Source organism: Oncorhynchus mykiss, chromosome 16 (genome assembly GCF_013265735.2).
Source record: "Oncorhynchus mykiss isolate Arlee chromosome 16, USDA_OmykA_1.1, whole genome shotgun sequence".
In the NCBI taxonomy this organism is placed as follows: Eukaryota; Metazoa; Chordata; class Actinopteri; order Salmoniformes; family Salmonidae; genus Oncorhynchus; species Oncorhynchus mykiss.
The window spans coordinates 4905138-4919270 of record NC_048580.1 but is presented as its reverse complement, the minus strand read 5'-3'; the positions used below and the strand labels follow the sequence as shown (position 1 = coordinate 4919270).

Sequence of the window (14133 nt, the reverse complement as noted above, 5' to 3'; positions counted from 1 at the left end):
TTTAACCCAATCTGGCAACAACATCTTCATATCTTAATTCAACCCAATCTGGCAACAACATCTTTATATCTTAATTCCACCCAATCTGGCAACATCTTTATATCGTAATTCCCCCCAATCTGGCAACAACATCTTTATATCTTAATTCAACCCAATCTGGCAACAACATCTTTATATCTTAATTCAACCCAATCTGGCAACATTATTATTAAATGAACAGCATCCCCAGCCTTATTTGAATAGGTTATTAAATGAACAGCATGACACAAACACATCACTCGTCTTATTGGTTTAAATCAACAACATGATATACTTTAATTCTGGTTGTGTATAAAAGGACCCAAACTATTATAGTTAAAACAAAACAAGTCATTTTTAAATGGTAATTTATTCATAATAAAATGATTACGGCCTCGTCCATTGGAGAAGAGAAAGTCAATATAGAGCAGAGTTTCTCAAACTCGGTCCTCGGCCCACCGCTGGGTACACGTGTCTTAGCACACCAGATTCAAATGATCAACTAAACGGCAAAGATTTAATAATTTGAATCAGGTGTGTAGGGTTACGGCAACAAATAAACAAATATGCAACAAGGGCGGACTGAGGATCCTGCTCATGTTCTTCCCATGGCTGGTGTTTACAGTCAGTGAGTATGTTTAACTAAGTGTGTGTGAACTATAGTGTGTGTGTTTAGGTGTGTGTGTGTGTGTTTAAGTGTGTATAAACTATAGTGTGTGTGTATAGTGTGTGTGTGTGTGTGTGTATGGTGTGTGTGTCTGTGTGTGTGTGTGTGTGTGTGTGTGTGTGCATAGTGTGTGTGTGTGTGTGTGTGTGTGTGTGTGTGTGTGTGTGTATAGTGTGTGTGTGTGTGTGTGTACAGTGTGTGTGTATAGTGTGTGTGTATAGTGTGTGTGTGTATAGTGTGTGTGTGTATAGTGTGTATAGTGTGTGTTCCTGTCAGCAGATTATCAGAGCGGTTGACCTGAGAAGAAGAAGCTTCCAGACCACCAGACGGTTTCCCCCGGCAACAGGCTGCCATTAACAAAGAGGAACCATTAAGCCCCCCCCTCCCTCTCTCTCTCTCTCTCTCTCTCTCTCTCGTCTTCAATAAAACAAATTAAAGCACAGCAGTAGACGCGACCGTGTGTCTGTGGGACCCTCAGGGGTGATGGGTAATGAACGAACAGCAGTTCCCCGCATTGGCACACAACCACGCCGGCAGCAGAGTCACCTGTGACCCTCTCACAGTGGGTCAAAAACCCCAAAACCAGACAGGAAGAGGACTGAAACACACACACACACACACACACAGAGAGAGGAGGACTAACATGATCACGACACCCTACGGGACTCACTAGACACATCCATGTGTAACACTGAAAAGACACGACTAGGAATGGACAGCCTGACAACCACCCTCCCTTCAAAACAACTAGTGATGTGGGAGAACTATCGCACAGTTACAAACCGGGATATTATTTGTGACGATATTTTGTATGGTTTTGACAATGTCACAATATATATATATTTTTTGTGTGCTAGTTGGCTGTACCAAACTTGAATCACTTGTTCTCAGTCTTCTTTAAAATGGGGGGAAACTAATAGTTTTGGGTTTATTTCCATGACTGATCACGACACACCCCAGCGTAGCCTAGTGGTTAGAGTGTTGGACCGGTAACCGAAAGGATCGAATCCCCGAGCTGACAAGGTACAAAATCTATCGTTCTACCCCCTGAACAAGGCAGTTAACTCACTGTTCCTAGGCCGTCATTGAAAAATAAGAATTTGTTCTTAACTGACTAGCCTAGTTAAATAAAGGTTAAATAAAAACTAGCTTTCTTGTCTCTCTGCAGTATGTTTGGAACATGAAATCACAGTATCCAATCACGATACAAATAGAATCATACATATTGTATCGGCACCTATGTACACTACATGACCAACAGGATATGGACTCCTGCTCATCGAACATCTCATTCCAAAGCCATGGGCATTAATATGGAGTTGATCCCCCCCTTCCCTACTATAACAGCCTCTCCTCTTCTGGGGAGGCTTTCCACTAGATGTTGGGGACTTGCTTCCATTCAGCCACGAGAGCATTAGTGAGCTCGGGCACTGCTGTTGGGCGATTAGGCCTGGCTCGCATGTCGGCGGTACAAATCATCCCAAAGGTGTTCGATGAGGTTGAGGTCAGGGCTCTGTGCAGGCCAGTCAAGTTCTTCCATACCGATCCCCGACAAACCATTTCTGCATGGTCTCCCTGACGTTGCTTCCAGAGGCAGTTTGGAACTCGGTGGTGAGTGTTGCAACCGAGGACAGATTATTTTTACTTGCTACAAACTACACGCTTCAGCACTTGGCGGTCCTGTTCTGTGAGCTTGTGTTGGCCTACCACTTCACGGCTGAGCCGCTGTTGCTCCTAGACATTTCCACTTCACAATAACAGCACTTACAGTTTACCGGGGCAGCTGAAAGTCACTGAGGTATTCAGTAAGGCCATTCTACTGCCAATGTTTGTCTATGGAGATTGCACGGCTGTGTGTTAAAATTTTATACAACTGTCAGCAACAGGTGTGGCTGAAATAGCCCGAATCCACTAATCTGAAGGGGTGTCCACATACTTTTGTATATATAATGTATCATGATAATAATGTATCGTGTGGTCCTTGCCAATTCACGGCCCAAATGACAACACACAACCACATCGACATTCAATAGAAACGTTGAAAAACACCAGGACTGAAAACACCTACTAGAGAGTGAATTAGTGAGCCAGATCAATCCTCTACCTGTCGAGTGATTCACCAATCACAGACTAATAATTACACAGCGTTCCTTCTCAATCCTGCTATTCAACCTTTAAGAAGTAGGCTTCGCTACACTCATTCATGGCTTGTCGGTGAGACATGTGGGTGGAGTGGCTCAGAGACAACAGACCACAGGACAAAACCAGAGACGACCACCACAGGACACAACCAGAGACGACCACCACAGGACACAACCAGAGACGACCACCACAGGACACAACCAGAGACGACCACCACAGGACACAACCAGAGATGACCTGATGACCTAATCCCAGATATGTCGACTGAGAGACAGACGGTCTATTATGCTGCTGGACCTCTAACCTAGAAATAGGACACCTTGTCCAAGACACAACAGCCCACAGGTCAGCTTGATGTACAGGACACCCCCTGGACAGGACACTAGTCTATATCCTGTTTCTGTAGTGAGACAGCTTGATGTACAGTATACCATCAAACAAATTAAACAAACATTGCATAGCATTCTTCGATTTAAAAACAATAGGTACATACAGTTGAAGTCGGAAGTTTACATACACCTTAGCCAAATACATTTAAAATCAGTTTTTCACAATTCCTGACATTTAACCAGAGTAAAAACTCCCTGTCTAGGTCAGTTGGATCACCACTTTATTTTAAGAATGTGAAATGTCAGAATAATAGTAGAGAAAATGATTTATTTCAGCCTTTATTTCTTTCATCACATTCCCAGTGGGTCAGAAGTTTACATACACTCAATTATTATTTGGTAGCATTGCCTTTAAATTGTTTAACTTAGGTCAAACATTTCAGGTAGCCTTCCACAAGCTTCCCACACTAAGTTGGGTGAATTTTGTCCCATTCCTCCTGACAGAGCTGGTGTAACTGAGTCAGGTTTGTAGGCCTTCTTGCTCTCACACGCTTTTTCAGTTCTGCCCACAAATTTTCTATATGATTGAGGTCAGGGCTTTGTGATGGCCACTCCAATACCTTGCCTTTGTTGTCCTCAAGCCATTTTGCCACAACTTTGGAAGTATGCTTGGGGTCATTGTCCATTTGGAAGACCCATTTGCGACCAAGCTTTAACTTCCTGACTGATGTCTTGAGATGTTGCTTCAATAAATGCACATCATTTTCCTCTCTCATGATGCCATCTATTTTGTGAAATGCACTAGTCCCTCCTGCAGCAAAGCACCCCCACAACATGATCCTGCCACCCCCGTGCTTCATGGTTGGGATGGTGTTCTTTGGTTTGCAAGCCTCCCCCTTTATCCTCCAAACATGACGATGGTCATTATGGCCAAACAGTTCTATTTTTGTTTCATCAGAAGAGAGGACATTTCTCTAAAAAGTACGATCTTTGTCCCCATGTGCAGTTGCAAACCGTAGTCTGGCTTTTTATAGCAGTTTTGGAGCAGTGGCTTCCTTGCTGAGCGGCCTTTCAGGTTATGTCGATATAGGACTCATTTTACTGTGGATATAGATACTTTTGTACCTGTTTCTTCCAGCATCTTCACAAGGTCCTTTGCTGTTGTTCTGGGATCGATTTGCTCTTTTTTCACCAAAGTACGTTCATCTCTAGGAGACAGAACGAGTCCCACGGTGTTTATACTTGCACACAATTGTTTGTACAGATGAATGTGGTACCTTCAGGCGTTTGGAAATTGATCCCAAGGATGAACCAGACTTGTGGAGGTCTTGGCTGATTTCTTTTCATTTTCCCATGATGTCAAGCAAAGAGGCACTGAGTTTGAAGGTAGGCCTTGAAATACATCCACAGGTACACCTTAAATGATGTCAATTAGCCTATCAGAAGCTTCTAAAGCCATGACATAATTTTCTTGAATTTTCCAAGCTGTTTAAAGGCACAGTCAACTTAGTGTATATAAACTTCTGACCCACTGGAATTGTGATACAGTGAATTAATTATAAGTGAAATAATCTGTCTGTTAAACAGTTGTTGGAAAAATGACTTGTGTCATGCACAAAGTAGATGTCCTAACCAACTTGCCAAAACTACATTTTGTTAACAAGAAATTTGTGAAGTGGTTGAAAAACGAGTTTTAATGACCTCCAACCTAAGTGTATGTCAACTTCAGACTTCAACTGTACCTGCGGAAAAGTACAAGGAAACAAATCTGACTCAACATCGCCGGCTTAGTTGTGTCATGGCAAAAGCAAAATGATTCAACAACGTGTAAACAACCATGCTATCACAGACAGAACAGTTTAGCCCCCCCCCCCCCCCCCCCCCCCAAACAAAGCCTTCGGAACCTTCGCCGCAACGCGTCCAATCAGAAAGCCACATCGGATGCACACATCATTTAATGTACGTCTGGTCCTATAAGACACGCCCACCAACACTGACAGAAAATTATCCCAAATGGCACCCAGGGCTCTGGTAAAAAGCAGTGCACTACAGGGGGAATAGGGGGCCATTTGAGAGACATTCTGTGATGAGGATGATTGATTGATTCAGCCGATGACATGACGTTTGCCGTATTGGACAGAACAACACTGTGACACAGACAGGTACCTGAGTCTGTCAGACATCTTCTGCACGAGTTGGTTTCTGTAGGGTTTAAATATATAGGGTTCAGCATTTCACTAGCAATGCATAACAACATTTCTGATAGGTGGAATAACAATCAGAATGGATGAAGTACTTAGCAGTTCCAACATTATACACTTAGTAGAACCAACAGAATAGACTTAGTAGAACCAACAGAATAGACTTAGTGGAACCAACAGAATAGACTTAGTAGAACCAACAGAATAGACTTAGTAGAACCAACAGAATAGACTTAGTAGAACCAACAGAATAGACTTATTAGAACCAACATAATTAGACTAGAATCCCAATCTCCATGTTAATCCCATTGTGAGAGATTGAACGGTGCAGTTGAGGTTTGGGTACAAGGTGAAATCAACGAGCATACTATTAAAACCCTATCAACACCATAAAACCCTATCAACACCATAAAACCCTATCAACACCATAAAACCCTATCAACACCATAAAACCCTAGCAACACCATAAAACCCTATCAACACCATAAAACCCTATCAACACCATAAAACCCTAGCAACACCATCAACAGGTTAAGTGTCACCATACGAGGGAACATGTCCACCAAAGACTGAAATGTCAAACATGGAATTGTAGAAAGTGAAGAAGTGGCTGATAATTTAGTCATCGCCGGGTTCAGATTAAAATATAAGGGCCCAATTATTTGATGTCTCTCTTTCCTGGTTTCCCTCCTTAATAACTGTGTTCCAACCCTCTTCTGAAATTAGTGGTTTGCAATACCCCTCTCTCTCTCTCTCTCTCTCTCTCTCTCTAACACTCTCTCACTAACACACTCTCTCTCTCTCTCTAAACACTCTCTCTAACACTCTCTCACTAACACTCTCTCTCTCTCTAACACTCTCTCACTAACACTCTCTCTCTCTCTCTCTCTACCTCTCTCTCTACTCCTCTCTCTCTCTACCTCTACCTCTCTCTCTCTCTTTCTCTCTCTCACTAACACACTCTCTCTCTCACTACCTCTCTCTCTACCTCTACATCTCTCTCTCTACCTCTCTCTCTCTCACTAACACACTCTCTCTCTCTACCTCTCTCTCTACCTCTCTCTCTTTCTCTCTCTCTCTCTCTCTCTCTCTCTCCCACCTTGAAAAGGAGCATGTGAGCAAATGAGTTGATCTGTACAGCAGCTAGGGATGAATCCGTTCAATTTATGGTCCACCCACACTGGGAGAAGGTGCAGTAATACATCCATTTCTATTGTGGTATGAAGAAGCCATGGACGTGTCCTGCTGCTTTCATGGCCCATCTCCTCTCCAGGTATGTGAGCATGCTGTCACAGAGGGAGCAATGTGTACCTGCGTACCATTCTGAAGCGTGGTCCCTGTCTGTTTCTTATTAAAAAAGGACATGACAAGGCAACAGCGATTTGATTTGAAGTTGAAGTACCAATCAGATCTTGAGTTACTCTGCACAGGGGAGGGACCAGAACAAAGGGGTGTGATTTCACAACTTGGAAATGTCCCTGATATTGAGGAGAACAAGTGTTTCATTCAGCTCTACACAATTGGGTAATGAATGGGGGAGGACAACCAACTAAACCACACCACGAAGCCAGTCAGCCAGTCAGTCAGTCAGTTAGCCAGTCAGTCAGTCAGTCAGTTAGTCAGCCAGTCAGTCAGTCAGTTAGTTACTCAGCCAGTCAGTCAGTCAGTTAGTTACTCAGCCAGTCAGCCAGTCAGTCAGTCAGTTAATCAGTTAGTCAGTCAGTCAGTTAGATAGATAATCAATGAATCAGTCAGACAGTCAGTTACTCAGCCAGTCAGTCAGTCAGTCAGTCAGCCAGTCAGCCAGTCAGTTAGTTACTCAGCCAGTCAGCCAGTCAGTTAGTTACTCAGCCAGTCAGCCAGTCAGTCAGTCAGTCAGTTAGTCAGTCAGTCAGTCAGTCAGTTAGATAGATAATCAATGAATCAGTCAGACAGACAGTCAGTTAGTTACTCAGCCAGTCAGTCAGTCAGTCAGTCAGTCAGTCAGTTAATCAGTCAGTCAGTCAGTCAGTTAGATAGATAATCAATGAATCAGTCAGACAGACAGTCATTTAGTTATTAATCAGGCGTTCAGTTAATCAGCCAGTCAGTCATTTAATCAGTCAGTCAGTCAGTTAGATAGATAGTCAATGAATCAGTCAGCCAGTCAGTCATTTAATCAGCCAGTCAGTTAGTTAATCAGCCAGCCAGCCAGTCAGTCAGTCAGTCAGCTAGTCAGTTAGTTTATCAGCCAGTCAGTCAGTCAGTCAGTTAATCAGCCAGTCAGTCAGTCAGTTAGTTACTCAGCCAGTCAGCCAGTCAGTTAGTTACTCAGCCAGTAAGTCAGTTAATCAGTCAGTCAGTTAGTTAATCAGCCAGTCAGTTAGTTAATCAGTCAGTCAGTCAGTTACTCAGCCAGTCAGTCAGTTAATCAGCCAGTCAGTCAGTCAGTTAGTTACTCAGCCAGTCAGTCAGTCAGTTAGTTAATCAGCCAGTCAGTCAGTTAATCAGTCAGTCAGTCAGTTAGTTAATCAGCCAGCCAGCCAGCCAGTCAGTTAGTTAATCAGTCAGTCAGTCAGTCAGTTAGTTACTCAGCCAGTCAGTCAGTCAGTCAGTTAGTTACTCAGCCAGTCAGTTAGTTAATCAGTCAGTCAGTTAGTTAATCAGCCAGTCAGTTAGGTAATCAGTCAGTCAGTTAGTTACTCAGCCAGTCAGTTAGTTAATCAGCCAGTCACTTAGTTACTCAGCCAATCAGCCAGTCAGTTAGTTACTCAGCCAGTCAGTCAGTTAATCAGTCAGTCAGTTAGTTAATCAGTCAGTCAGTTAGTTACTCAGCCAGTCAGTTAGTTAATCAGCCAGTCAGTTAGTTACTCAGCCAATCAGTCAGTCAGTGAGTTACTCAGTCAGTCAGTCAGTCAGTTAGTTACTCAGCCAGTCAGTCAGTTAGTTAATCAGTCAGTCAGTTAGTTACTCAGCCAGTCAGTTAGTTAATCAGCCAGTCAGTTAGTTAGTTACTCAGCCAGTCAGTCAGTCAGTTAGTTACTCAGCCAGTCAGTTAGTTACTCAGCCAGTCAGTCAGTCAGTTAGTTACTCAGCCAGTCAGTCAGTCAGTTAGTTACTCAGCCAGTCAGTCAGTCAGTTAGTTACTCAGCCAGTCAGTCAGTCAGTTAGTTACTCAGCCAGTCAGTCAGTCAGTTAGTTACTCAGCCAGTCAGTCAGTCAGTTAGTTACTCAGCCAGTCAGTTAGTTACTCAGCCAATCAGCCAGTCAGTTAGTTACTCAGCCAGTCAGTCAGTTAATCAGTCAGTCAGTTAGTTACTCAGCCAGTCAGTTAGTTACTCAGCCAGTCAGTCAGTTACTCAGCCAGTCAGTTAGTTACTCAGCCAGTCAGCCAGTCAGTTAGTTACTCAGCCAGTCAGTCGGTTAATCAGTCAGTCAGTTAGTTACTCAGCCAGTCAGTTAGTTACTCAGCCAGTCAGTCAGTTACTCAGCCAGTCAGTTAGTTACTCAGCCAGTCAGCCAGTCAGTTAGTTACTCAGCCAGTCAGTCAGTCAGTTAGTTACTCAGCCAGTCAGCCAGTCAGTTAGTTACTCAGCCAGTCAGTCAGTTAATCAGTTAGTCAGTTAGTTACTCAGCCAGTCAGTTAGTTAATCAGTCAGTCAGTTAGTTACTCAGCCAATTAGTTACTCAGCCAGTCAGTCAGACAGTTAGTTACTCAGCCAGTCAGTTAGTTACTCAGCCAGTCAGTCAGGCAGTTAGTTACTCAGCCAGTCAGTCAGTCAGTTAGTTAATCAGTCAGTCAGTTAGTTACTCAGCCAGTCAGTTAGTTAATCAGTCAGTCAGTTAGTTACTCAGCCAGTCAGTTAGTTAATCAGTCAGTCAGTTAGTTAATCAGTCAGTCAGTTAGTTACTCAGCCAGTCATTTAGTTACTCAGCCAGTCAGTTAGTTAATCAGTCAGTCAGTTAGTTACTCAGCCAGTCAGGTAGTTAATTAGTCAGTCAGTTAGTTACTCAGCCAGTCAGTCAGTCAGTTAGTTAATCAGTCAGTCAGTTAGTTAATGAGTCAGTCAGTTAGTTACTCAGCCAGTCAGTTAGTTACTCAGCCAGTCAGTCAGTCGGTTAATTACTCAGCCAGTCAGTCAGTCAGTCAGTTAGTTACTCAGTTCCCACAGGGGAACTCCCCCCCCCCCCCACAGTGCAACTCCCCCCCACAGTGCAACTCCTCCCCCACAGGGGAACCCCCCCCCCCCCCCCCCCACAAGGGAACTCCTCCCCCACAGGGGAACTCCTCCCCCACAGGAGAACTCCTCCCCCACAGGGGAACTCCTCCCCCACAGGGGAACTCCCCCCCCCCACAGTGGGACTCCCCCCCACAGTGGAACTCCCTCCCCCCCACAGTGGAACTCCTCCCCCACAGTGGAACTCCCTCCCCCCCACCCCACAGTGGGACTCCTTCCGCCCGTCTTGTTGCTCCTCACATGTCTACAAATACTTATTTGCAGGAATCAGGAAGCCAGGGCTTCTTTTTATTTTTTCTTCCTCTCACTCTCTCACTGTACTCCCTCCACTCTCTCTCTCTCTCTCGCTCTCTCTCCCCCTCTTCCTCTCTCACTGTACTCCCTCCACTCTCTCTCTCTCTCCCCCTCTCCCTCTCTCACTGTACTCCCTCCACTCTCTCTCTCTCTCTCGCTCTCTCTCCCCCTCTTCCTCTCTCACTGTACTCCCTCCACTCTCTCTCTCTCTCCCCCTCTCCCTCTCTCACTGTACTCCCTCAACTCTCTCTCCCCCTCTTTCTCTCCCTCTCTCACTGTACTCCCTCCACTCTCTCTCTCTCTCTGACAACCAATCCCCACGAGACAATAGCATGGCAGAACAAGAGGGTTAAGACTTTTAAAAAGGAAGCTTTGTTCATACAGCAGAGAGGAGGACAGGAGGACAGACAGCAGAGAGGAGGACAGGAGGACAGACAGCAGAGAGGAGGACAGGAGGACAGACAGCAGAGAGGAGGACAGGAGGACAGACAGCAGAGAGGAGGAGGACAGGAGGACATACAGCAGAGAGGAGGAGGACAGGAGGACAGGAGGACAGGAGGACAGACAGCAGAGAGGAGACGGACAGGAGGACAGGAGGACAGACAGCAGAGATGAGGAGGACAGGAGGACATACAGCAGAGAGGAGGAGGACAGGAGGACAGGAGGACAGGAGGACAGACAGCAGAGATGAGGAGGACAGGAGGACAGGAGGACATACATCAGAGAGGAGGAGGACAGGAGGACAGACAGCAGAGAGGAGGACAGACAGCAGAGAGGAGGAGGACAGGAGGACAGGATGACATATAGCAGAGAGGAGGAGGACAGGATCATAGAGAATGTCTCAGTCTACTCTAGAACATAAAGGACCTGGTTTTCTGCTGCTGCCGCTCAAGGGTTAAAGAGAGAGAGAGAGAGATATAGCGAAGGAAGGAGAGAGGGGGTGGGGGGGCAGTGAGAGAGGGAGAGAGGGGTGGGGGGGGACAGTGAGAGAGGGAGAGAGAGGGGTGAGGGGGACAGTGGGAGAGGGAGAGAGAAAGGGGTGAGGGGGGGACAGTGAGAGAGGGAGAGAGAGGGGTGGGGGGGGGACAGTGAGAGAGGGAGAGAGAGTTGGGGGGGACAGAGAGAGAGGGAGATCTAAATGTTTTATTTCCTCACCTCTGTTGTATCTCCCTGCAGCCGTTGCTGTTATAGATGTATCCTCTCTGTCTACTGAGCCATTGCCTGCCCTCCCAATAAACACATCACACAGCCACACAGACACACAGCCACACAGCCACACAGACAAGCAGGCTCGGCAGCTCACATTTCAAACTTGCAAAAGGGGGGGTGGTGCCTAATGTGCTAGACAGCCTGTATCTTGGACCAGGTCCAGAGATACGGGCATAAAGAAGAAACCTCGATCAATTCATTTAAAACAAGAGTTTGTTGTTCCGGAAAGGGCAGAGCTACTGGTCAGCTCCTACAGCAATGACAGGAATGGTTTCAGATGAGTAGATTGAGCTGAGATTTTATCCCCTTCCTTCTTCTTCCACTCTGCTATTCTCTAACGCCGCATACAGTTGAATTAATCCATCAAACTAGACATCCTAAGTAACGGCAACCAGGGAGGATTCTGGGAGAGTAGGAGGCAGGGTTGAGAGATTAAGGAGCATGCATCCTGCATGGCACCCTATTCCTTATATAGTGCACTACTTTAGACCAGAGCCCTATGGCACCCTATTCCCTATATAGTGCACTCCTTCAGACCAGAGCCCTATGGCACCCTATTCCCTATATAGTGCACTACTTTAGACCAGGGTCCTGGGGAAAAGTAGTGCACTATGTAGGGAATAGGGTGCCGTTTGGGATACACACACCCTGACTTCCTGATATGCAGAGAAAGGCAGATAAAAGGGTGGGACCAGCAGGACAGGGCTGGCTAGGAAAGGACAGGGCTGGCTAGGAAAGGACATGGCAGGACAGGACAGGACAGGACTGGAAAGGACAGGACAGGACTGGAAAGGACAGGACAGGACAGGACAGGACAGGACAGGACTGGAAAGGACAGGACAGGACAGGACAGGTCTGGAAAGGACAGGACAGGACAGGACTGGAAAGGACAGGAAAGGACAGGACAGGAAAGGACAGGGCAGGACAGGACAGGACAGGACTGGAAAGGACAGGACAGGACTGGAAAGGACATGACTGGAAAGGACAGGACAGGACTGGAAAGGACAGGACAGGAAAGGACAGGGCAGGACAGGACAGGACAGGAAAGGACAGGGCTGGACAGGACTGGAAAGGACAGGACAGGAAAGGACAGGACAGGAAAGGACAGGGCTGGACAGGAAAGGACAGGACAGGGCTGGACAGGGCTGGACAGGTTTGGCTAGGAAAGGACATGGCTGGACATGGCAGGACAGGGCTGGCTAGGAAAGAACAGGACAGGACAGGGCAGGACTGGGCTGGCTAGGAAAGAACAGGACAGGACAGGTCTGGCTAGGAAAGGACAGGGCAGGACAGGGATGGCTAGGAAAGGACAGGGCAGGACAGGACAGGGCAGGGTTGGGCTTGTCTGTATGTGTGCTTGGGAGGGGAGGGGCTGTGTGAGCACCCAGCCTTGGATAAATAATTACACAACTATAAACGTGTAAACACGTTTATAAACGGCAAGCAGTCAATAATATACTACGTTATTTCACAATCAACATTTTCTTGATATTCAGCAGCAATTCATTAAAAGCAAATTGTTAAATTAGTGCCACTAATCTAATGGATAACATACAAAAAACAGACAATTTAATTCCAGACATGGCTAACGAAATCAGCTAGCTAGAATACTCCCATAAGGAAACACAGTATAGTCCCATTGAGTTACTACACATAATTAGCTAGCTGGAATACTCCCATAAGGAAACACAGTCTAGTCCCATTGAGTTACTACACATATCTAGCTAGCTAGTATACTCCATAAGGAAACACAGTATAGTCCCATTGAGTTACTACACATAATTAGCTAGCTAGTATACTCCATAAGGAAACACAGTATAGTCCCATTGAGTTACTACACATATCTAGCTAGCTAGTATACTCCATAAGGAAACACAGTATAGTCCCATTGAGTTACTACACATAATTAGCTAGCTAGAATACTCCATAAGGAAACACAGTATAGTCCCATTGAGTTACTACACATAATTAGCTAGCTAGAATACTCCATAAGGAAACACAGTATAGTCCCATTGAGTTACTACACATAATTAGCTAGCTAGTATACTCCATAAGGAAACACAGTATAGTCCCATTGAGTTACTACACATAATTAGCTAGCTAGAATACTCCATAAGGAAACACAGTATAGTCCCATTGAGTTACTACACATATCTAGCTAGCTAGTATACTCCATAAGGAAACACAGTATAGTCCCATTGAGTTACTACACATATCTAGCTAGCTAGTATACTCCATACGGAAACACAGTATAGTCCCATTGAGTTACTACACATATCTAGCTAGCTAGTATACTCCATAAGGAAACACAGTATAGTCCCATTGAGTTACTACACATAATTAGCTAGCTAGAATACTCCATAAGGAAACACAGTATAGTCCCATTGAGTTACTACACATAATTAGCTAGCTAGTATACTCCATAAGGAAACACAGTATAGTCCCATTGAGTTACTACACATATCTAGCTAGCTAGTATACTCCATAAGGAAACACAGTGTAGTCCCATTGAGTTACTACACATAATTAGCTAGCTAGTATACTCCATAAGGAAACACAGTAAAGTCCCATTGAGTTACTACACATATCTAGCTAGCTAGTATACTCCATAAGGAAACACAGTATAGTCCCATTGAGTTACTACACATAATTAGCTAGCTAGTATACTCCATGAGGAAACACAGTATAGTCCCATTGAGTTACTACACATATCTAGCTAGCTAGTGTACTCCATAAGGAAACACAGTATAGTCCCATTGAGTTACTACACATATCTAGCTAGCTAGTATACTCCATAAGGAAACACAGTATAGTCCCATTGAGTTACTACACATATCTAGCTAGCTAGTATACTCCATAAGGAAACACAGTATAGTCCCATTGAGTTACTACACATAATTAGCTAGCTAGAATACTCCATAAAGAAACACAGTATAGTCCCATTGAGTTACTACACATAATTAGCTAGCTAGAATACTCCATGAGGAAACACAGTATAGTCCCATTGAGTTACTACACATAATTAGCTAGCTAGAATACTCCATAAGGAAACACAG

The 14133-nt window shown here is 45.0% G+C and overlaps 1 protein-coding gene across 2 annotated transcripts in view; it reads right to left on the bottom strand.

Moving 5' to 3' along the window:
- Positions 1-14133, bottom strand: part of LOC110491218 (zinc finger MIZ domain-containing protein 1) — a 333151-nt gene that overhangs the window by 54078 nt on the left and 264940 nt on the right. The window contains exon 1 of one of the 2 annotated variants that reach the window (XM_036945992.1): positions 11024-11509. The exons of the other annotated variant lie outside the window; for it this stretch is intronic. The gene's annotated coding sequence lies outside the window, so the exon portion shown is untranslated. Of the gene's footprint in view, positions 1-11023; positions 11510-14133 lie in introns of those variants that run through there. 2 annotated transcript variants of the gene reach the window in all.